Source organism: Dermochelys coriacea, chromosome 9 (assembly GCF_009764565.3).
Source record: "Dermochelys coriacea isolate rDerCor1 chromosome 9, rDerCor1.pri.v4, whole genome shotgun sequence".
In the NCBI taxonomy this organism is placed as follows: Eukaryota; Metazoa; Chordata; order Testudines; family Dermochelyidae; genus Dermochelys; species Dermochelys coriacea.
This window is the reverse complement of record NC_050076.1, coordinates 81,700,973-81,723,259: the sequence shown is the minus strand read 5'-3', so window position 1 is coordinate 81,723,259 and position 22,287 is coordinate 81,700,973. Positions and strand designations below refer to the sequence as shown.

Here is a 22,287-nt window from a genome sequence, read left to right as displayed (position 1 = left end):
GTGCCACAAGTCCTCCTTTTCTTTCTGCTAATTTTGTGAGGTGCTCATCTACCAAGGTGACGAGCACAGCCGAGACGCCTAAACGGCTGCAGCATGCTCCACAAATGTGCGCGCTGCAGACCTCCGGCGCACAGCGGGCACAGTAATGATAAACGGCTGGAGACGGCAGCGACCATCCTGCTACCTCAGAGCGGGCCCACGCGTTCAGTGCCGCGCTCAAGCATGCGGCGTGCGCCCCGGATCCAAGCTGCACTGCCGCTGCACGCCTGCAGCCCTCGAAGCACGAAGCAGGGGGCTCGCGCGCAGGCTCCGGTGAGTGGCGGGAGCGCGCGGGCTTCGCTCGGGGACTCGCGCCGGCAGCAGTGGGCAGAGTGGGCGCGAGCTCAGCGGGGCCGGGCGCCGTTGCTAGGAGACGGCGCTCGGGCAGGCCGGTGGAGGCAAAAGCAGGATGAGGCGAAAGCAGCGGCCCCCGGGCCCCCCCTGGCGCTGAGTCCGCGGGAGGAGCCGATCTCCCGCCGCTCCCAGGTTCCCCCAGCCCCCGATGCGGTGGGAGCTGGTGGAAAGGGCCGCAGCGGGGCCCCTGAAGCGGCGCCGCCCGCCCCCGCCATCCATCCGTCGCCTGTTCGGGGCGCGGCTGTGCCACCGAAGGGAGCCGCGAGCAGCGTCTCGGAGAGCGGGTGAGGCGGCGGCCGGGACCGGAGAGGGCAGGGAGCCGGGCGCGGGAGGGGGGTCTCCGTGCCTGCGACCGGGCAAGGCCCCGCTCAAGCAGCCTCTCTGCCCCCGCCCTCCTCCTCCGGCCTCGGGAGCGGCTGGTGGTCCGCCCCCCGCGGCAGAGCGGCCTCCAGAAGGCCTAGCGGGGGGGGGGGCGCCTGCCCGGTGGCGGTCCTCCCTTCAGCACCGGTGGCCTCGGCCTCCGGGGCCGTTCCCGTCGCCGCCGAGTCCAGGGCACCCCCGCCGCGCACGGGTTGGGCATCACGGCTGTGTTGGGGGCAGCCCTGTGGGGCACGGCGTGGGCGTTGTCAGTCCCCTGGACAGGACGGGCCGGAACCCCTCTTGATGCTGTTCCCGGTCCCCCCCCCCCCCACCGCCCGCTCTCCGTGCGAAGTGTTCTGAGCAAAAGGCTTGTTGGGCGAAAGAGGCTGCTGTGTCGGTCATTGCAGCGGCCAAGTAAAGTGGCTGCAGGACTGGAAGTCAGGTTATTCTCTCCCACTTTCCTTTGTGTGACTGGTGGAGGTTGCATTTGTGTGACTGGTGAAGGTTGCATTTGTGTGACTGGTGGAAAGGGGGTTGCATTTGAATCCTGACTAAGAGCCGTCCTCGGTTTAGAGACCCGACTCCAGGGGCGTGAAAACTGTCACCTTGACAAAAGAAGGTGATTAAATAATAATGTCAGGTTTCAGAGTAGCAGCCGTGTTTAGTCTGTATTCGCAAAAAGAAAAGGAGTACTTGTGGCACCTTAGAGACTAACAAATTTATTAGAGCAGAAGCTTTCGTGAGCAGCTCACGAAAGCTTCTGCTCTAATAAATTTGTTAGTCTCTAAGGTGCCACAAGTACTCCTTTTCTTTTTTAGTAAATAATAATGTGACATTGAAGGGGTACCTGCTGACCACCATTTACGCTTCCATTAGTTCCTCATATAAACTGACTGTGATTAATAAAGAAGTCGCTTATTACAATTAAAACGTGAGAGAAGGTTGGAGGAGCTAATTTTTTATTTTAGTCTTATGGTTTAAAACTAAATTTTCATTTAAAAAGAAGTAATGATGCACATTGTCCCTTTTGCTAATTGTCAGCTAGTTCTGTTGGCTATTGTATTTAACTGCTGTGAGTTTCCTTCATAAGTTAGTCAGTATAAAATAAAGTGCAATGGAAAGGTCATACTGTGTATTGATTTGGTAAATTGTGCAATAATTCTAGAGCCAAGTGAATATTTGCTTGTATCTATCTACTGATGTATTGGTTTGGTTTTAATATCTTGGAATTGTCTTCAGTGACACGTATGTCCTGTTGTTAGGGTGACCAGAAAACAAATGTGAAAAATCGGGATGGGGGTGGGGGGTAATAGGAGCCTATATAAGAAAAAGACCCCAAAATCGGGACTGTCCCTATAAAATCGGGACATTTGGTCACCCTACCTGTTGTAAACAGGAAGTTCTGAGTAGAGGAAAAATATGAAATACAACAGTCTTAAAAATGGGTGCTGTTTATGTCATTGATGCTTTAGATCAGGGACCATGCAATATTCCAGATCCATGTTCTTACAATCAACACATTTAGTCTTTTAAATGAATGTGGCTATAAACTTGTTTTTTATGCAGCAAATATCCTGTATTAAAATGGTATATTGTTCAATTGGAAAGAAATTATGGACAGAATATAGGATACGGTACTGGAAAGATCAGTGCGTAATTTGTAATGAAAGAGGTGCTGGGGCTTCATAAATGATGCAGCAAGCCCAGAGGTGCCAGGGCTACGAACTGCCAAGTCAAGAGGTGCCGGGGCTCAACACTTGCAAGCCCTGGCACAAATTAAGCACTGTGAAAGGTGCTTCTGAAGGTGTGATCAGTGCACCCAACTTTAAAATGAGCCTTGTTTCTGGCTGGAAAATGGGATAGTGGAGAGGTTGGAGTCATTCCCAAATATGGGAAAGGTTAGGTGATCTTTTTGCAGAATACTCTTCCTATAACAGCAAGTGTAGAATGACTCTGAATGACTCCTTTATTTTGCTCATCTGGATCTCTGTTTGCTTTGTATTCTAAAGCGAGTCAATGTTTAGCTACTTTTGGAAAAATCTGTTGGGAAGCTTCCTAAATTAATTTAATTGATTTTTTTTCATGTCCAGCTTGAAGGATTCACTTGCTAATCAAAGGAGATACATCCCTACAAAATCTTTTGTATCGGCGCCAGTGAGATCCAGGTCCAAATGACTAGTAAGAAACTCAGCTCTTACTCCCAACTATTTGGAATGGGGAGAGAGCTTGAGTTCCATTAGGAAGCTATGGCTAGTTGCTTCTCAGGATGTGTCTACCCTTTGAGCTGGGGGTACGATTTCCAGCTCAAGGAGATGTACTTGTGCTAGCTCTGATCAAGCTAGCATGCTAAAAATAGTGTAGTTTCAATAGTGTGAGTGGTGGGAAGGGCTAGCTGTCCAAAGTATGTGCCCATCAGAGGTGCTAGGTACATACTTGAAGTAATAGCCTCTGCCATTGCTCACACTGCTGTGGCTGTGTTCTATTTTTAGTGCACTAGCTCACTGAGAGCTAGCCTGAATGTTTCCTTGAACTGGGAGTTCAAATTGAAGACATCTTCAGAGGCTCAGTATTTTGTATCAGTGAGCCTCTGACTAGTGTGTGACTCATATTTGAAGCTCCCCTTCCATTCTGCTCTGATTGCTGGAAAGGAGAAAAATGTCTATGCTTCAAGGGTGTGTCTGCTACTTTGCCCTTCTCAGCATCCTTTTTTCTTTTTGTTTCCTTGAGAGGTGTCTTTCCTTATCTGTGAATTGCTCCATTGCCTGCGTCTGCTGCTGTTCAGCTTTCCCATCCATCTGCAGAATGAAATTGACATATCTGTCAGTTTTTCTTCTGCTCAAGAGTAAGTAGCAACAAAATTAATTAGTGTTGTGGCTTTTACTCTGCTGCTGCTTAGAAAAGCCCTGAGCAACAGCAGAGGCACTGGTGCTGTCTGGACTCAGAAAGACAGTGCTGTAGAAGTTCATATTTGGAAGCAGGACTAGAAAAATGTACTCACTTGTACCAAGTAGTAATCAAGTGCTGCCAATGTCTACAGAATTTAAGCTTCCATTTTTGGGAAAAAATAAAATCCAACGTTTGTGGTTGTCAAGAAAACCTTCAGAATGTGAACACAATGTAAACTGTTGTAGTATCTTTCTGACCCTGTGATGGATAGTGCCATCACTGTTAATTAGAGCTGGACCATGAAAGCTGTAGGGGGGTCAGTACTTTTGAATATGCAGTTATGGAGGTGCCTAAGTATGTATTTATTTTTAGAAACCCGTTTGTTTTTGTTTTAGAAACTAGCCCTAAATCTAGTAGGGGTGGCATATACTTTTCCAATCCCATTGGAAGATTTTCTTCTTCGGGACATTTACTCCACAGAGCTTGCCTGACTAATAAGTGCAAATGTGACATGGTATTTTGTATTTGTGCCTCTTTTTCCTCTCTAGACCATCCAGACCGCTGTGGTAAACTATGATATATGCTGACTATATATACCTTCAAGCACCTTCAAAAACGGAACCATTCCAGTACCAGATCCTGTAGTTAACAAAGCAAACACAATGCTATTGGGCAAATATATATTTTTACGTAAAAGAGCTTTATATAAAAATGCAAGGCCAGGTAGTACACAGTCTTCTAAAGGTATCACTAGTTTGTTGTGCAGGCAAATGGCATGCTCAACCCTCTATAGTAATACAGACAGGCAACTTCATTAGCTGACAATCTTAGTTAAAATGGAGATTTTAGATAGCAAATATATAACAAATACTTTAGCCAGTATATTAATTCACTGCCTTTCAGCCTTAAAGATAGGCATCATGGTATTTTGTTTTCTTACATAGGCTGCTTTTGACTTGGTTTAATGTGGCAGCAAGTCATATTGAGCTATCATGTGACCATGGATTTTTAGGCTTGAACAGCTTGTTGTGCGTCTGTTCTGGACTCACATTGAGCTCTATGGTGAGGTACAAAACTGAACTATAGTGTGTATACTGGCTCCCTTTACCAAGAATCTTGGATATAAAGGTATTAACTTTTAATAGGAGTAAACCCCACATCAGCAAGAAAATAAATCCCTTTTAAGCAGTTATTTTCCTAATTATGTTCACAATTTATGTTAGAAGTCTAAGATCTCATTTTGGTGTGTGTCACTAAAAAAACAGGCCCCAAATGTGGAATATTAATTTTGAAGTGTTTTTAGCTGTTTCATGTCACTGTGTACAAATTTAGAATGTAATTCCTGTGTAGCTGGATCTCAACTGATCTTGCTGTTTCTTCTTCTCTCCCCCGCCTTTTTTTTGGCTGATACTTTTAAAATAGGCTAAATGATTGAGTTGACCAAAAAGAAAATCATAAAGACATTTGAATATGACTAGTTTTATCAATGGCTGCTTTGGTTCTTTGGTCATGTCTATACTATCTAAACTATAGTGGCATCTGTGACACTGTAGCTGTGCTGACATAACCTTATAGTGGAGGCACATCTTAGAGCGATGGAAGAGGTTTTTCTGTCACTGTGGGAACGCTACCTCCCTGTGCAAAGGTAGTGGGGTTGACGAAAGCATTCTTCAGTGGATCAAGTTGCATCTACACTGGGTGTTAGGTTGGCTTAGATATGGCATTCAGGGGTATAGATTTTTCTCAACCCTGAGCACTGTAACTATGTTGACCTAAGTTTTAATTCCTAGTGTAGCATAATTGAAGTGAATGGAGTTATACTAGATGGGTATTTGGCCTACTGTGAATTTTTATTTTCATAGTATATCATGTTTTAAAGCCAGGGCTTTACAGACTTTTGAAAGCTGGGTCTCCCTTCGAGAAAATGAAATTATTATTAGTTACAATTTGTGTTTTATTGTAGCACCTAGGAGCTTTGGTCATGGACCATTGCGGTAGGCACAATACAAACAGAATAAAAAGATAGTCCCTGCCTCAAAGAGCTTGCAATTGCAGTATAAATCAAGAGACAACAGATGGAATCCAGATAGACAGATTGACTGGGAGTACTAGGCAACAAACAGTGAGACAATATGGTCCTATGAGGAAAGATTGGAAAAAATTGGATTTAGTGTAGAGAAGAGAAGACTGAGGGACATAAGTCTTCAAGTATGTAAAAGGTTGTTATAAAGAGGAGGGTGAAAAATTGTCCTGAGGATAGTATAAGAAATAATGGGCTTAAATTTCAGCAAGGAAAATTTAGGTTAGACATTAGGAAAAACTTCCTAATTGTAAGGGTGATTAAGCACTGGAACAAATTAACGTGGGAGGTTGTGGAATCTCCAACATTGCAGGTTTTTAAGATTAGACAGACACCTGTCGAGGATGGTCTAGATAATACTTAGTCTTACCTCAGTGTAGGGGACTGGACTAGATAACGTATCAAGGTCCCTTCCAGTCAGACATTTCTATGATTTTAAGGTCAGCATGGCAGGTTGTTGTGTCTGACTGAGAGCAGCTAGACTACTTATGTGCAGTCATGCTATCCCTGCAGCCCCACCATATGGTGGTAAAGGTCTTCTGATCTTAAAAACATAAGAATGGCCATACTGGGTCAGACCAATGGTCTTTCTAGTCCAGTATCCTGTCTTCTGACAGTGGTCAATGCCAGGTGCTTCAGAGAGAATGAACAGAACAGGCAATCATCAAGTGATCCATTCCTTGTTGTCCACTCCCAGCTTCTGGCACACAGAGGCAAAGGATGCTCTGAGCATGGTGTGGTATCCCTGACTATCCTGGCTAATAGCCATTGATCGACCTATCCTCCATCAACTTATCTAGTTCTTTTTTTTTTTTAAACCATGCTATGGTTTTGGCTTTAACAATGTCCCCTGGCAATGAGTGTCACAAGTTGACTGTGCATTGTGTGAAGAAGTACTTCCTTTTGTTTGTTTTAAACCTTCTACCTATTAATTTCATTGGGTGACCTCTTGTTTTTGAGTTATGTGAAGGAATAAATAAATTTCCTTCTTCACTTTCTCCACACCAGTCAAGATTTTATAGACCTCTATCATATCCCCTCTTCGTCGTCTCTTTTCCAAGGTGAAAAGTCCCAGTCTTTTTAATCTCTCCTCATATGGAAGCTGTTCCATACCCCTAATAATTTTTGTTGCCCTTCTCTGTACCTTTTCCAATTCTAATATATCTTTTTTGAGATGGGGCAACCAGAACTGCACCCTGTATTCAAGATGTGGGTGTACCATGGATTTATATAGAGGCATTATGATATTTTCTGTCTTACTATTTTCCCCTTTCCTAATGGTTCCTAACATTCTGTTAACTTTTTTACTACTCCTGCACATTGAGCGGATGTTTCCAGAGAACTATCCACAATGACTCCAAGATCTTTTTCGTGAGTGGCAACAACTAATTTAGACCACATCGTTTTGTATGTATAGCTGGGAATATGTTTTCCAATATACATTGAATTTCATCTGCCATTTTGTTGCCCAGTCACCCAGTTTAGTGAGATGCCTTTTTAACTCTTTGCAGTCTGCTTTGGCCTTTATAAAATTATTCAAAATAGTTTTGTCTACAAGTTTTGCTGTCTCATTGTTTGCCCCTTTTTCCAGATCATTTATGAATATGTTGAACAGCACTGGTCCCAGTACAGACCCCGTGGGACACCACTACTTCCCTCTCACCCTTCAGAAAACTGACATTATATCATCCAATCCTTTGTATCCTGTCTTTTAACCCGTTACTGATTCATGAGAGGATTTTCCTCACAATGACACCATACTTTGCTTTAGAGTCTTTGGTGAGGGACCTTGTCAAAGGCTTTCTGAAAGTCTAAATACACTGTATTCACTGGCTCACCTTTGTCCATATGTTTGTTGACCTTAATTTATATATCATCCCTTTGATTGCCCCTTGCTGTCCCCTGGGGGTGAGGAGAGTGAGAGTGGGAGAAGTCATCTCATACTTTGGCAGACACTGCCTAAAATATTCATCTGGGTGGCAGTTTGGAAATGCCAGCACTCAAGGGGAAGAGTTATTGTCTTAGGACAAAATTCACTTTTAATTTTTTGTGGGGCAAAGAGGTAGTCAAAGGGACATGAAAATATATAAATTTAGATCAGAAGGCCTTTAATACCACATGGTGGGGCTGCAGAGATGGCATGATCGATTGAGAGCAGGTAGGCTGCTTGTGTGCAGAGACCATAGCCTGCCATGCTGACCCTAGTGTTATAGAAATGTAGGATTGCAAGGGACCTCAACAGATCATCTACAAAAGACTGACAATTTCTAAATCTGGCTTTTAGGAAATGGAATATTTTTTGGATTACTTTTTGTCCCCTAGTGTTTAACATGACTCTTTAACTGAAGTTGAAAAATATATTTTATATTTTCATGGAATACTCAGGCAGTTTTCCAGTTACATTCTATTAGTAAGAAATGTAAAATTTTCCCTATTAAAAGTTAGGTGTAATCGAACAATTTTGACTTTTAAAATTGTAAAAATGAGCTTTAGATAAGCGACTTCAGCTCTAAACCAAAGTGTTTTTCAAATGTATTAATCACTCAGGGACTTATCTCTCTCTGTAGAAATTACAGCCTGTGCCAGTGGTCCCCAAAGTGTGGAATGTGACCCCCTATGGGAGAATGGAGGAACATTCTCAGCCAGCCCCAACCGACGGTGGGGAGGGAGTGCCACCCAGCCCCGCTGCGCCTCCCATCCCCCACTGCAGATTCACTCTGCCCCCTGCCCACCGAGGCCAGCTCTGGCCCCAGCTGCAGCTCTGCCCTCATTCCCTCTCCACCCCCAGGCCTGCTCTGCCTCTAGCCCCAGCTCCTCCCCCATCTCGAGTTCTCTCCTCAGCTCCACCTTCAGCCCAAGCTCCTGTGCTGAGGAAGCCTTGGCTGTGCAGACAGATTCCGTTACTGGTAAGGGAGGGCGTGACAGGAAAAGGTTGGGCACGATTCCCCTATATTCTTGTGATTGTACCAGTTATTTGTACACACTATATTAATACTAGTGCATAGAATTCACCAATATGTAATAATGCTGCTCCATATGCAGTACAAGCCTTACTCCTATTGCCTGATGAAGCTACACGGATTTTGAACCATCCATTTTTATACCTATCCATGTATAATAATTCCACACCTATATCCACATATATAGTGCCAGCATATAAAATTGCTACAAACTCCCTGAAAAAGCACAAGAACAAATCCGCACTGACACACCCCTGGAACCCTGATCTGAGGTATTCTGTCTGCTACCCAAGATCCATAAACCTGGAAATCCTGGCCGCCCCATCAGCTCAGGCATTGGCACCCTGACAGCAGGATTGTCTGGCTATGTAGACTCCCTCCTCAGGCCCTACGCTACCAGCACTCCCAGCTATTTTCGAGACTTCCTGAGGAAACTACAATCCATCGGTGATCTTCCTAAAAACACCATCCTAGCCACTATGGATGTAGAAGCCCTCTATACTAACATTCCACACAAAGGACTACAAGCCATCAGGAACAGTATCCCCGATAATGTCACGGCTAATCTGGTGGCTGAACTTTGTGACTTTGTCCTCACCCATAACTATTTCACATTTGGGGACAATGTATACCTTCAAATCAGCGGCACTGCGATGGGTACCCGCATGGCCCCACAGTATGCCAACATTTTTATGGCAGACTTAGAACAACGCTTCCTTAGCTCTCGTCCCCTAATGCCCCTACTCTACTTGCACTACATTGATGGTATCTTCATCATCTGGACCCATGGAAAAGAAGCCCTTGAGGAATTCCAGCATGATTTCAACAATTTCCATCCCACCATCAACCTCAGCCTGGACCAGTCCACACAAGAGATCCACTTCCTGGACACTACAGCGCTAATAAGCGATGGTCACATAAACACCACCCTATACCGGAAACCTACTGACCGCTATTCCTACGTACATGCCTCTAGCTTTCATCCAGATCACACCACATGATCCATTGTCTACAGCCAAGCTCTACGATATAACCACATTTGCTCCAACCCCTCAGACAGAGACAAACACCTACAAGATCTCTGTCATGCATTCTTACAACTACAATACCCACCCGCTGAAGTGAAGAAACAGATTGACAGAGCCAGAAGAGTACCCAGAAGTCACCTACTACAGGACAGGCCCAACGAAGAAAATAACAGAACGCCACTAGCCATCACCTTCAGCCCCCAACTAAAACCTCTCCAACGCATCAGCAAGGATCTACAACCTATCCTGAAGGACGACCCATCACTCTCACAGATCTTGGGAGACAGGCCAGTCCTTGCTTACAGACAGCCCCCCAACCTGAAGCAGATACTCACCAGCAACCACACACCATACAACAGAACCACTAACCCAGGAACCTATCCTTGCAACAAAACCCATTGCCAACTCTGTCCACATATCTATTCAGGGGACACCATCATAGGGCCTAATCACATCAGCCGCACTATCAGAGGCTCGTTCACCTGCGCATCTACCAATGTGATATATGCCATCATGTGCCAGCAATGCCCCTCTGCCATGTACATTGGTCAAACTGGACAGTCTCTACGTAAAAGAATAAATGGACACAAATCAGATGTCAAGAATTATAACATTCAAAAACCAGTCGGAGAACACTTCAGTCTCTCTGGTCACACAATTACAGACCTGAGAGTCGCTATCCTTCAACAAAAAAAACTTCAAAAACAGACTCCAACGAGAAACTGCTGAATTGGAATTAATTTGCAAACTGGATACAATTAACTTAGGCTTGAATAGAGACTGGGAGCGGATGAGTCATTACATAAAGTAAAACTATTTCCCCATGTTATTTCTCCCCCCAAGCCACCTCCCACTATTCCTCAGATGTTCTTGTTAACTGCTGGAAATGGCCCACCTTGATTATCACCACAAAAAGTTTTCCTCCTTTTCCCCCCTCCTTCCTCCTGGTAATAGCTCATCTTAAGTGATCACTCTCCTTACAGTGTGTATGATAAAACCCATTGTTTCATGTTCTCTGTGTGTGTATATCAATCTCCCCACTGTATTTTCCACCAAACGCATCTGATGAAGTGAGCTGTAGCTCACGAAAGCTTATGCTCAAATAAATTCCTTAGTCTCTAAGGTGCCACAAGTACTCCTTTTCTTTTTTGCAAATACAGACTAACACGGCTGCTACTCTGAAATCTAATATATAACTACGTACTACTTATGTACAGATGGATATTTGAGAACTTTGCCTCTGGACTCTGTTAACTGTTTGCTTTTAACATCTAGGTAGTTAAGTTTGACCCTCTACTCGGTGCTCCTCCAAGGCCTATGTGAGGACCTCAGTAAACCATCCAATCAGTAATAGTGAAGGGTGATGTGTACAAAGGGCAGGGACTTAATCGGTACAAGCTTATGACCTGCCCTTACTCAGAATTCTTCGTTCATGGGGAATAATGGGTAGGCATAAGGTAGACACGTGCTGAGCCAGTCAGTGTAGCACACTTGCAGCTCCAGACATCTAAGGGTGTCACAGAACTGTTATTGCTCAGTTTTGGGTAGCTGAATGCCACTTTTAAAAATGGCTAAGATATGCAGGAACAATTGTGGATCCCATTCGTTGTGCAGTTTAAAGTCTTAATGTTAGTTATTTTTCATTTTCTTAGTGATATATAAAGGTCTTTTGAATCTAGGTGTGCTGCAAAAATTGAAATCAGTTTAATTAGTGGTTCTCTTTATGCTGGGAAAAATATTCTCTAGAATTATTATGGAATTGAAATCCTCTTTGAAATTAATGGTAGATATTCTTGCCAGATTCACTGTGGAAATTGTCCTAATGCAAATCAGGCTTATTTCTTTTTAAGGGGGAAGAAAAAAGTTAAGCACTAATTTTTACAAAATGTACTTAGAAAATGATACAGTCCTGATTAATTTTACGAACAAGGTTAAGAGATTTCAGAGTAGCAGCCGTGTTAGTCTGTATTCTCAAAAAGAAAAGGAGTACTTGTGGCACCTTAGAGACTAACAAATTTATTAGAGCATAAGCTTTCGTGAGCTACAGCTCACTTGTGAGCTGTAGCTCACGAAAGCTTATGCTCTAATAAATTTGTTAGTCTCTAAGGTGCCACAAGTACTCCTTTTCTTTTTAAGGTTAAGAGAAACTTTGTGATAGGACATATCAGAAATTGTGAATTTTAAGGATAAAATAGTCTCAATATACAAATTTTTCCACAAGCAAAGGGTTATGGCGAAAGGGTGACCTGTTAATGGAAAAAATTGGTCTTGTGCCTTTTTTGCTTCTTCATTATGTATTAGGATGGCCTGAAATTGTGGTGGGTTTTTTTGTTTGTATGTTTTTTTTAAACAACTTCTTAGTGCTTGTTTTTGACATTAGCAAATCGGTATACTGGAAGACTGTATGGCTGTGTCTATACTAGGCTTTGTTGCTTAAAGTTTCCCACTGTTGCTACCAATGGTTCAGCCCTGCCATAGGTGCTGGTGGCTCTGATGTTTTTACCACCATACTGTCTTACTCTGATCAAAGCAGGTATAGATGACAGAGTGATAAAAATACTGGAGGCCTGAGACACTTTGTGAACACTGTACCTCTTTTGTTGCCATCTGTAACAGGGTGGTGTGGATCAACGGGGGAGTGGGGTGGACTGAGCCACGCCACCCCAAGTTATTACATTGTCAGGACCCAATAGAGCAGGAGGACTCAGGTCCCCCTACCCCACCCCTAGTGCCTGGCCCCAGGAAGGGCAGGCCAAGGGTTACCTTCAAAGAAGCCGGTCCAACATGGACCGCATCCAGAGGGCTTGGGACATACTGAACTGAAAGAGTTAGACTGGGGTCAGAGGCCCAAACTGACCAAACCATCCCGCTACATTGCCATGCAGTCAAGCAGCGGACAACAACTTTTTGGGGAGAAAGGTTGAACCTGTCACATGAGGAAATCTATAAAGCAACAATTTGATCTATATCACATATGTTTTGAAAACACTATAAAGTGAACTTAAAGTAGGTGGAGATTGCACTGGAGAATTTCTCTGGGGTAGGGGGTATTTCTGCTGGTCCAAAGTTGGCAGAGGTGACTTTTTTGCCTCATGCATCAGCTCTACCACCTCCTTCTGTAGAACTCCACTGCCTGGTATAAAGGAAGCAAAAGAGGGGAAAGAAGGGGAATGGGTGGTCATGACATAGCTCTAATACACCCAGTTCTCAACTGATTGAAGGTCCTTGATAAACCGAAACTGAGTGGTGGCAATTAACTCTGTCCTTGTGTGGCTCCCTGATTTTCAAAAATTCAGCCCCAGTATAAACTAAGGCTACAGTCATCTCCCTGTCAATCCCCTACCTCCACTGTGCCTGAGATTGAGCCCCCAGATTTTGATAGGAGAGTTCTCCGCAAGTAGTGTTTCTCAGTAATTTTCCAGGCCCACGCTGCTTCCTGCAGCTCCCATTGGCCAGGAACAGCAAACTGCAGCCACTGGGAGCTGTGGGTGGCTGTGCAAATGTAAACAAATGGTCTAGCGGCCTACCAGCTCATTACCCTGATGGACTGCAGGTTGCCCACCACTGCTTTGTAAGCTATTGATTTTGGTTCCATCTTGCAAACCCTACCTAAATGCCAGCTCAGAGTCAGACATCCGATTTGCCTTCAGGTTACCTGGAGTAAAGAGGTACAAATTGCTGGACATGAAGTATCTAAACAAAATTTTGGAATTCCCATTCTCCAGAAAATTTCAAAATTTAATTTTCTGTTCCATTTCAGTTTTTTTCTAATTTTGGAATTTCCCATGAATTCCAGTTTCCCAGCACCTCTAGTAGTTTTCCTGAGTCTTCAGAATCTGAAATGTGAACTGCCTGAGAGCCAAATCCTTGCCCTGGAACGTTGCCTGAACATCTGGGTTCTGCACTGGAGAGTTATTATTAAATTATCATAGTGCCCATATGTGCAGTCAGGATTGGGGTTCCTTTGCATTGGGCACCATACAAACATAGAAAAAAGACAAGACCCTAAAGGGCTTACAGTCAAAAGACTGATGAAAGTAGGGAATGGGGATACAACATACAAGGTAAATGATATGGTAAAGAATTGGCTCAGCTTTTTTGGTTATATATATTGTAGGATTTTTCTTTTTAATAATGATGGGTTGGAGGGGAGTAGGAAAAGGAAAGAGGAATAGTCACAGTTTCTTGCTTGTCTAGCCATGATCAGCATGCTTGGTTTTGTAGGCATCATAGAAGAGGTGAGAGGTGGGAATATTGATGTAATGAAAGTAGTGGTCAAGGTCTTGAGAGGTTACTAGGTTAGTTTGTTAGAGGCTAAATTGTGAAGGACCTTTTAAATGTAAAAACAATTTTGTGTTTGATGTAGAGGTGAAGAGGGGAGCCAATGAATAGACTTAAGGAGTGGGTGGCTGTGATCAGAGTGGTGAGCAAGAATGATTTAGCAACAACATTATGAATAAACCTAAGGAAAGCAAGGTTGCTGTAATCAAGGCTAGAAAAGAGATGGTTGCAACAAGACGTGAAATGCTGAGAGCTTAGATCAGGGATGGCCAACCTGTGACTCCGGAGCCACATGCGGCTCTTCAGACATTAATATGCGGCTCCTTGTATAGGCACCGAGTCTGGGGCTGGAGCTATAGGCACCAACTTTCCAATGTGCCGGGTGGGTGCTCACTGCTCAAACCCTGGCTCTATCCCAGGCCCTGCCCGCACTCCACCCCTTCCCGTTCCCTCCCCTGAGCCTGCCATGCCCTCGCTCCTCCCACTCATGCTCCAAGCCTCCTGCGTGCCACGAAACAGCTGATACGGAGATGTGGGGAGGGAGGCGGCGGTGCTGATCAGTGGGACTGCCAGTGGGTAGGAGGTGCTGGGAGCTGGGGTTGGGGGAGCTCATGGGGGGCTGCTGACGTATTATTGTGGCTCTTTGGCAATGTACATTGGTAAATTCTGGCTCCTTCTCAGGCTCAGGTTGGCCACCCCTGGCTTAAATGATAGTTTTGGCTGTGTTAGAAAGCTGGATTTTAGAGATACTGTGTAAGAAAAAGTGGCAGAATTTAGAAATAGCCTGAATGTGTGGGGTCCAGTGATGACTCCCAAGTTATGGGCCTGACTGGGAGGATGGTGGTGTCCAAGATGATAGAGTTAGAGTTCAGGGGGAAAGATCAAGAGCTCAGTGTTTAGCCAAGTTGTGTTTTAAGACGGGGCAGGCAAACTTTTTGGCCTGAGGGCCTTATCGGATTTCCAAAATTGTATGGAGGGCTGGTTAGGGGAGGCTGTGCCTCCCCAAACAGCCAGGAGTGGCCTGGTCCCCAACACCTATCCAACCCCTCCCCTTGCTTCTCACCCCCTGATGCCCCCCCGGGACTCCTACTCCATCCAACCCCCCCCCCGTTCTGTGTCCCCTGACGGCTCCCCCGGGAGTCCTGGCCCATCCACCGCTCCCTGTCCCCTGACCGCCACTGGACCTCCCTCCCCTGACTGCCCCCCGCTGCCCCAGCCAACTCCTCCTCTCATTCCTGATTGCCCCCCCGGAGCCCCAGTCCCATCCAACCACTTCTTCTCCCTGTCCCCTGACCGCCCCCGGAACCTCTGCCCCTGACTGCCCCCCCGACACTCCATCCAACCCCCCCTCTCCTTCCTGACTGCACCCATTCAACCCCCGTTTCCCACCCTCTGACCACCCCGACCCTATCCATATCACCAGCCCCTGACCATCCCCTTGAAATCCTCTGCCCTCTATCCAACCTCCCCTGCCCCCTTACCGAGTTGTCTGGAGTACCGGTGGTTGGCGGTGCTACAGCCGCACCTCCGCGCAGCACAGAGCACTGGGTCAGGCCGGGCTCTTGCAGCTGCACTGCCCCAGGAGCTTGCAGCCCCGCCACCCAGAGCATTGCACTGGTGGCGCAGTGAGCTGAGGCTGAGGCTGCGGCGGAGGGGGAACAGCAGGGGAGGGACTAGGGGTGAGCCTCCCGGGCCAGGAGGATCCCAGATGCCGGATGTGGCTTGCGGGCCATAGTTTGCCCACCTCTGGTTTACGATGAGAACTGGAAATCCATGAAGAGATGTCAGAAATATAGGCTGATATTAAACTGGATAGGCGAGAGTCAAAGGTGGAGAAGAGACTGCTGGGGTTTTGAGTTTAAGATTTGATAAGGAAGTAGAGCTGTTTGACTAAGAATTCTTGCAGAGTTTGGGGAAAAGAAGGAATCCACCTCACCTCTATACGTTGCTCTGTGGAAAAAAGAGAGCCTCTCTTAAGATGATCTTTTGGTAATCTCTATGCTCTTGCATGCATTTTTGTCTCCATCCTCCCTCTCCCTACCCTCGTGATTTGTGACTACATTGTGACTGATAACTGGCCACCATGCTCTCTAATCACAGCAATCTTCAGTGTTCCATAAAGCTGGAGTGTGCTACAGCAGGGATTGTGCAGGTTCCTCGGTTTCTGCTGTCAGTGCACAGTTGAACTGCTTAATGTCTTTTGACTGCAAGAGTGCCCTGTGCAGGATTTGCTTCTAAAACAGTGGTTCTTAACCTTTACAACAGCCTGCACCCTTTGGGTTCTCAAAATATGTTCTTGCAACCCTTATCAAAAATAGTTGAAGTCGGTCAGTTGTTTAAACCGAGATATATTTTTAGTTTGTATATTACAGTAATTGTTAAAAGATGTATAATGTTAATAAATACATAGGTTTGATGAAACAAAGTAGTTCTTCTTACATGCCTGTGCTTAATTTGTGTTTTCAATGATTTACTTTCTAAAAAAAACAGGCATGTCTTGCACCCCCAGAAAGGGCATCTTGCACTCACAGGTTAAGAACCACTGCTCTAAAAGATGTGTAGTATTTCATTCCATGTCTCTTGTCTGTTAATACTGAAACTCTTCTCTCTCTCTATTTTAATTTTACCCTCAATAATAATAATATGTCAGCCTCCTCTAAATTCTGTGTAAACTTACAGCACTGGTAGTGAGTAGGATAAACCTTTTGACTGGAGATGAATTGGTTGATTTTTCAAGGACTGAAATAGATATTTTTCCCAGTAGTATGTTTCAAGCAATTCCTTCAAGATTGGATTTCTAAAGAAAGTATTTTTTAGCTTGCAGCTTATAAATACCTAACATTTAAACAGTATTTTTAAGTGTTTATGGTTTGTGTTCAATTGGTATGCTTCTGTTTCTGATACAAGCAGTTTAAGGATTCATAATCCTAAAAATAACCCATTTGAGGAAAATTGTTCTCTTAAAATGTTGATATAGTACATTTTCAGTAATTCCTTTAAGAGCAACTGACTCACTGTCACGCTCATTGCCTCTATAAAACAATTGTGCTAAGTCACATTCATATTGTTCTGCTGTGGAGGTGGTTGAGAGAAAAGATGAGGCAGAGACAGAAAAATGGCATTGTTTTTTCTTCTTATTTTTTTTAAATACTACATCAAGTTGATTCCCAAAGGAGAAAGCTTCTTAACTATTACAAACCATAGGCCGTTGTTTAATATGAAACAGTATTCTGAAGAGCAGTGTGGTTAATAAACATTTTGCCCATGGAGAGAGAATTCCAAGTTCCTCATTCCTGTTATTGTTCCATAGTTTACCGTACATTAAACGTAAACATTTTATAATAGGATTCAGACTTATTCCTTTCATTTAAACTAAATGGGTGGAGGTAGAAGCAAGGCACATTAGTAGTACCTTTGCAAGTTGAACTGAGTGCATGCTTCAGGAATACACTTTAGAAAATGAGGAAATTGCAGTTTCTTTAAAGACTGCTATAATCTTCCCCATTTTACACAAATTTTATGACTTTTGTGTCCTGGCAAATTGCCAGAGTGTTTGCCATTTGGACAAAGGTTGGATTTTGACAGCGTTGTAAAGGAGGTATCTGTGATTGACTCTCATGAGAGCTGTAGTGTTCTGCAAAAGGCTTAATCAATATCCAAATTACTTGTGCTGTGATGGTTTTTCTTTAAACAAACACTTTCTGCTAGTATGTTTGTTTTCTTCACTTTTTTTTCTTTAAGAGATACCTGTATAATCTTTGGTACTATCTGCTGGACAGAGGATTAGCTGGTGAAAAGTTACAGGAAAAAGATTATTTTTATATCTGCTAGAAATTTATTTTACAGTGAGCTAGTGTAGTGTTTTTGGGTTTTTTTTATTTTTTTTTATTTCAGCAAAGTGATTCAGTGTAAAAAATGTAGGACACATTTCTTGACATTGTGGTGGTTTTGCTTCATTAAGGACTGAAATAATAGGCCTTTGCTCTGGTTTGTATAAAGATAAAGTTTCTGAATTCATCAAAGTGACAGTGTTGAAACTTCAGGTTAATGTGTTGAGACTGACATCACATTACTGTTTAAAAAAATCCATTAAACTGAATGAAAATGCTGTCATTGTAAGGCTCTAATTATCAAGGGACTAGATTTTTTGATCTGTCTTTTTAACACTTCTGTTCCAAATACCATTTGACTGGGGAATGCTGGTGATATGAGCATGTGTATGGGTGAATGAAGTAGAAATGCACATTTCTGGACTCCTGTTTAGAACATCTACTCCAGGGGAGGCCAACCTGAGCCTGAGAAGGAGCCAGAATTTACCAATATACATTGCGCGCGCACACATAATCATTATATAAGTTGAAAATGTATAATAAATATACATTATCATAATTATAGTTAACAATAATAACAACTTAATCTTTTACTTAGTGAGACTTCTGGCAATCTTTGCTTTCAACAATTGAAGTTTGGTTTGTGTTCAGTTGTGCTCACACTCGGAAGTTATCTTAAGTGGCTGTCTGTCAAAAAAGATCGGTGCTTGGATTTTATGTTTGAGTGTCAAGAAAACAGACTCACAATGATACGTTGAGGCAAACATCGAGATTAATTTTAGGGCTGCACTTCTGATGTTGGGGTATTTATCCTTTAGTACAGATTTCCAGAAGGTAGGGGTCCCCTCTGTCTTCTGAACAGATTTCAGTCTGTCATCTTCCAAAAGTTCTATTATTTCCATCTGGGATGTTGCTTCATCAGTGACTAAAGGGGGCTTCAGACAATCGGCTTCAGCACTAAAAAGGTCAATCAGAAATTTGATTTGAGGTCTTTTCTGCTGCAAATCTTGGAATCTTTCCTTAAAATGGTCCTTAAGATCTCGCATACCTAGTAGTGCTCCGTTTTAGGGGTTCTACTGCATCATCTTTTGATCTGGCTTGAAAAAAAGTTGCATAACATATGATCTTAGTATCTCTTCCACTGTATTCTGCATGTTCTTGAATATCCAAATTTTTAGTTTAAAATATTTTTTTATTTCTTTCTGTTGCGAAGATACTGTCTCCGTTTAAATGGATGTACTTTCCATTTAACCCAGTTACCCAGAAAACTGTCTCCAGCCAGCAACTTTTTAGGTGAGAACTCGCCACTTTCTCGGTGTGTTGTAAATGTCAGTGTTTTATGAGGACAAATCAACTCCTAGAAATTAATTGTAGTTCATATTTTTTGGTTAAAAACAAACTGCCCTCTACCTGCTACGGAAATTAAATATAATCTTCTTTCTACCCACTTCTAAAAAACAAACAAAAGTTAATATTGCATTAAAATAGCACAAAAATCTCAAACATCCAGAAAATGCAAAAGTTAAGGTTCCAACAACAACAACAGTAACTCGGCTGAGTTGCACATATGAAATATTTTATGTTCCTGTATTTGTGATTAAATTAATAGCTTTAATATATTACTGTTTTTTATTATAAATTTATATCTTAAGAGATACAGGTTGTGCTTGGGATAAAGTTGATGATGTTTTTGTTGTTGGAACATTCCCTAACTTGTGCTTTTCTTTTTTAAATGTGCAAAATCAACATTGCATTAACCAAGTGTGGTTTTTTTTGTTGCTGTTTTTTGCATTAACAGTAGACAACTCAATCTTCTATGTGCAGGTGCCACTTACTTAAAAGTATAACTGGGTTCAGAAAAAAAATTAGACAAGTTCATGGTGGATAGATCCCTCAGTAGCTTTTAGCCAAGATGATCAGGGACGCGACCCCATACTCCCGATGTTCCTAAGCCTGTGACTGCCAGAAGCTGGGACTGGATGACAGGGGGAAGGATCACTTAATAATTGCTCTGTTTTGTTCATTCCCTTTGAAGCATCTGGCAACGCTGGCCACTGTCGAAAGACAGGATACTAGGTTATACTGGACCTTTGGTCTGACCAAATATGGCCATTTTTATGTTCTTTACTTGCAGCCAAAAAAGGCTGGCTCCTTTTGGAATCTTTGAATGCTGGGGAGAGAGTCTGCTATATAATAGGAAATCCTCCTTGGTTGTTGATCATGATGCATCTGGAAAAAAGCCTTCTTTGGAACAGGAGGTGATTTGTTAATTTCTTTATGAGCTTTATTATAGAGCCCAGATCTCCTGATTCTTGGTCTACTGACTGAATTAGAAGACCACCTTTTCTGTCCAGAGGGCTGATGAAGATACTGTGGGTAGAAACAGGCTGCTGGAGAAAAAAGATGGGCTTATTTTATTCTCCTATGGGAAATAAATGGACATTACATGGACGTTAATGGGAAAAGGACTGATTCTTGGCAAGGACAATCACTGCTTACACCTTCAAATATATTCAGTTCATATGTTTTTGATAGTGCAATGAAATTTTTTTTTAGGACGTTTATTACGTGATGAGTGAAATGTGATAAGAAAACATTAAAGTACAAACTTTAAAGAAATAATTGGCAAGTATGTCCAGGTTATACATATTTTTTATGTATGCTGTTGCTAGTCAAAATATATATATATATATAATATGAGGTAAATGTTTAATTCACAAGAGACATTTTAAAAATTATAGAAACATCTAATAAATTCCCAGTTTATTGGGGAAATAAAGGAAAGGAAAACCTACGTTTAAAAAAAAAGTTCCATTTTTAATTTTACCTATAGATGCTATTTAAAAATTTTAAAATACAAATTGCATGTATTTATATAAAATGTTATTAACTTTAGTCAGGCTGCCTGTTGTGACATTTAACCCAAATAAAAATTCATTCTCTTATTTTCTCTGTGGTAAAGTCATTTGGATAGATTTTACATAAAGCTTATATATATCCTTTAAATTAAGGTGCGAAAAGGTAAATTTCAAAGACCATGTTCCTGTTTGTGGTTAAAAGGAGTGATATCATAATATGTTACCTGCTAAATAGACAACTGTTTCTACCTAAGGTACAGTGGTAGCTTTCCTTTTTCTCTCTTTTTTTTAAAAAACTGTTTTGGTTTTAGGACAAAAAAGATTTCCTAATTCTGTTCAGATAATTTTTTCTTAAATTTGTCTGTACATAGAGCCAAAGAATTATTTCCCACACATTCTTTCCTGCTGAGGGTCATCAGTACTACTGAGTTTAGTGTCAATTTTTTTTTATAATTAAGATGTTTTAACTTATAACTATTAATGCCTGGCTTTAAACTCCAGTGTGCTTTAATATTGGGGAACATAGACTAACAAAGATATAAGACTTTTGAACATTGAGTTGTCAAAATCTTAATTAAAAATATTATTAGATAAAATAATCTCAATAATGATTAATGTTGTTTATCGTTTATTTTTTATCTCACTGAAATGGAAAATGCCAGCTCCTTGAATTTTTTTGATCCATTTATTTAATTTAACTTTTAGCCTTGGATTAAATGTTTTTATATACTCACCTGAAACTATACAGTATTCTACAAAATATTAAGATAAATGAGTTTCAGTGATTCACAGGAAATGTGATTACTTTGGGTAGGTTGTGTCTTCAGTGCCATAAGCATATTGCTGTTGCAATTGTAGTCCTCTTTTCATTAACATTAATTGTTTTTACAGTTAAGGCCTGATCCAGAGGCTATTGGGGTCATTGGTGTCTTTTCATTAACTTCATTGAGTTTTGCATCAGACCCTCGAAGTGCAGATATATAAAGTTTAGTGTAATGAGACTGAAAACCCAGGTTATATGTGTAATGAAAAAATATTTCAATAAAGTTAACGTGAAAACTGGTGGCAATATATAGGTGTCCTGAACTTAGTCCCACACTCCTCAAGCCAGAGGGAGCTGGAAATGCTGTGGAGAGGATGCAGACTATTCATTATGCTCAAGCAACTGCTTCTGTCTGGCTTACTACTGGTGACAATGGGCTGCAGAAAGCACTGTATCCAGATATTTTTGCCTGTAAGGACAGGTAAAAGCAATAGAGGGTCAGACTGTGGGAGGATTTAAGGGGACAGTTCCCTAAATGAAACTACCAAATATAAAGCTTTGGAATTGTAGCCTGATCTATGAATCGTGTATTAATTATACTGTATTGATTACTTAAGAATTCCCAGTTATTACTCTGAGGTTTGACAGGTTCTTATCTCATGATCAGCCCTGTATTAGTCAAATTACTGTTTAGTTGGGAACCCTGATGTGCACAGTTGCAACACTCACACTTTAGGAACCCTTGTATGTTTACAATAGTTTGTTAATACATTTAGCAAAGTCTCTAACACTAATCCAGCATGGTAGATAGAGATAATACAAAATGTACATCTGAACATCCATATACT

General features: G+C 42.3%; 1 protein-coding gene across 3 annotated transcripts in view; it reads left to right on the top strand.

The window, feature by feature from the left end:
- Window positions 1-203: 203 nt before the first annotated feature.
- ZC3H12B (zinc finger CCCH-type containing 12B) overlaps window positions 204-22,287 on the top strand; it is an 88,339-nt gene continuing 66,255 nt past the window's right edge. For 2 of the 3 annotated variants that reach the window (XM_038417158.2, XM_043491712.1), the window contains exon 1: window positions 366-677. The gene's annotated coding sequence lies outside the window, so the exon portion shown is untranslated. Of the gene's footprint in view, window positions 313-365; window positions 678-22,287 lie in introns of those variants that run through there. The other variant, XM_038417161.2, reaches the window with a different exon arrangement.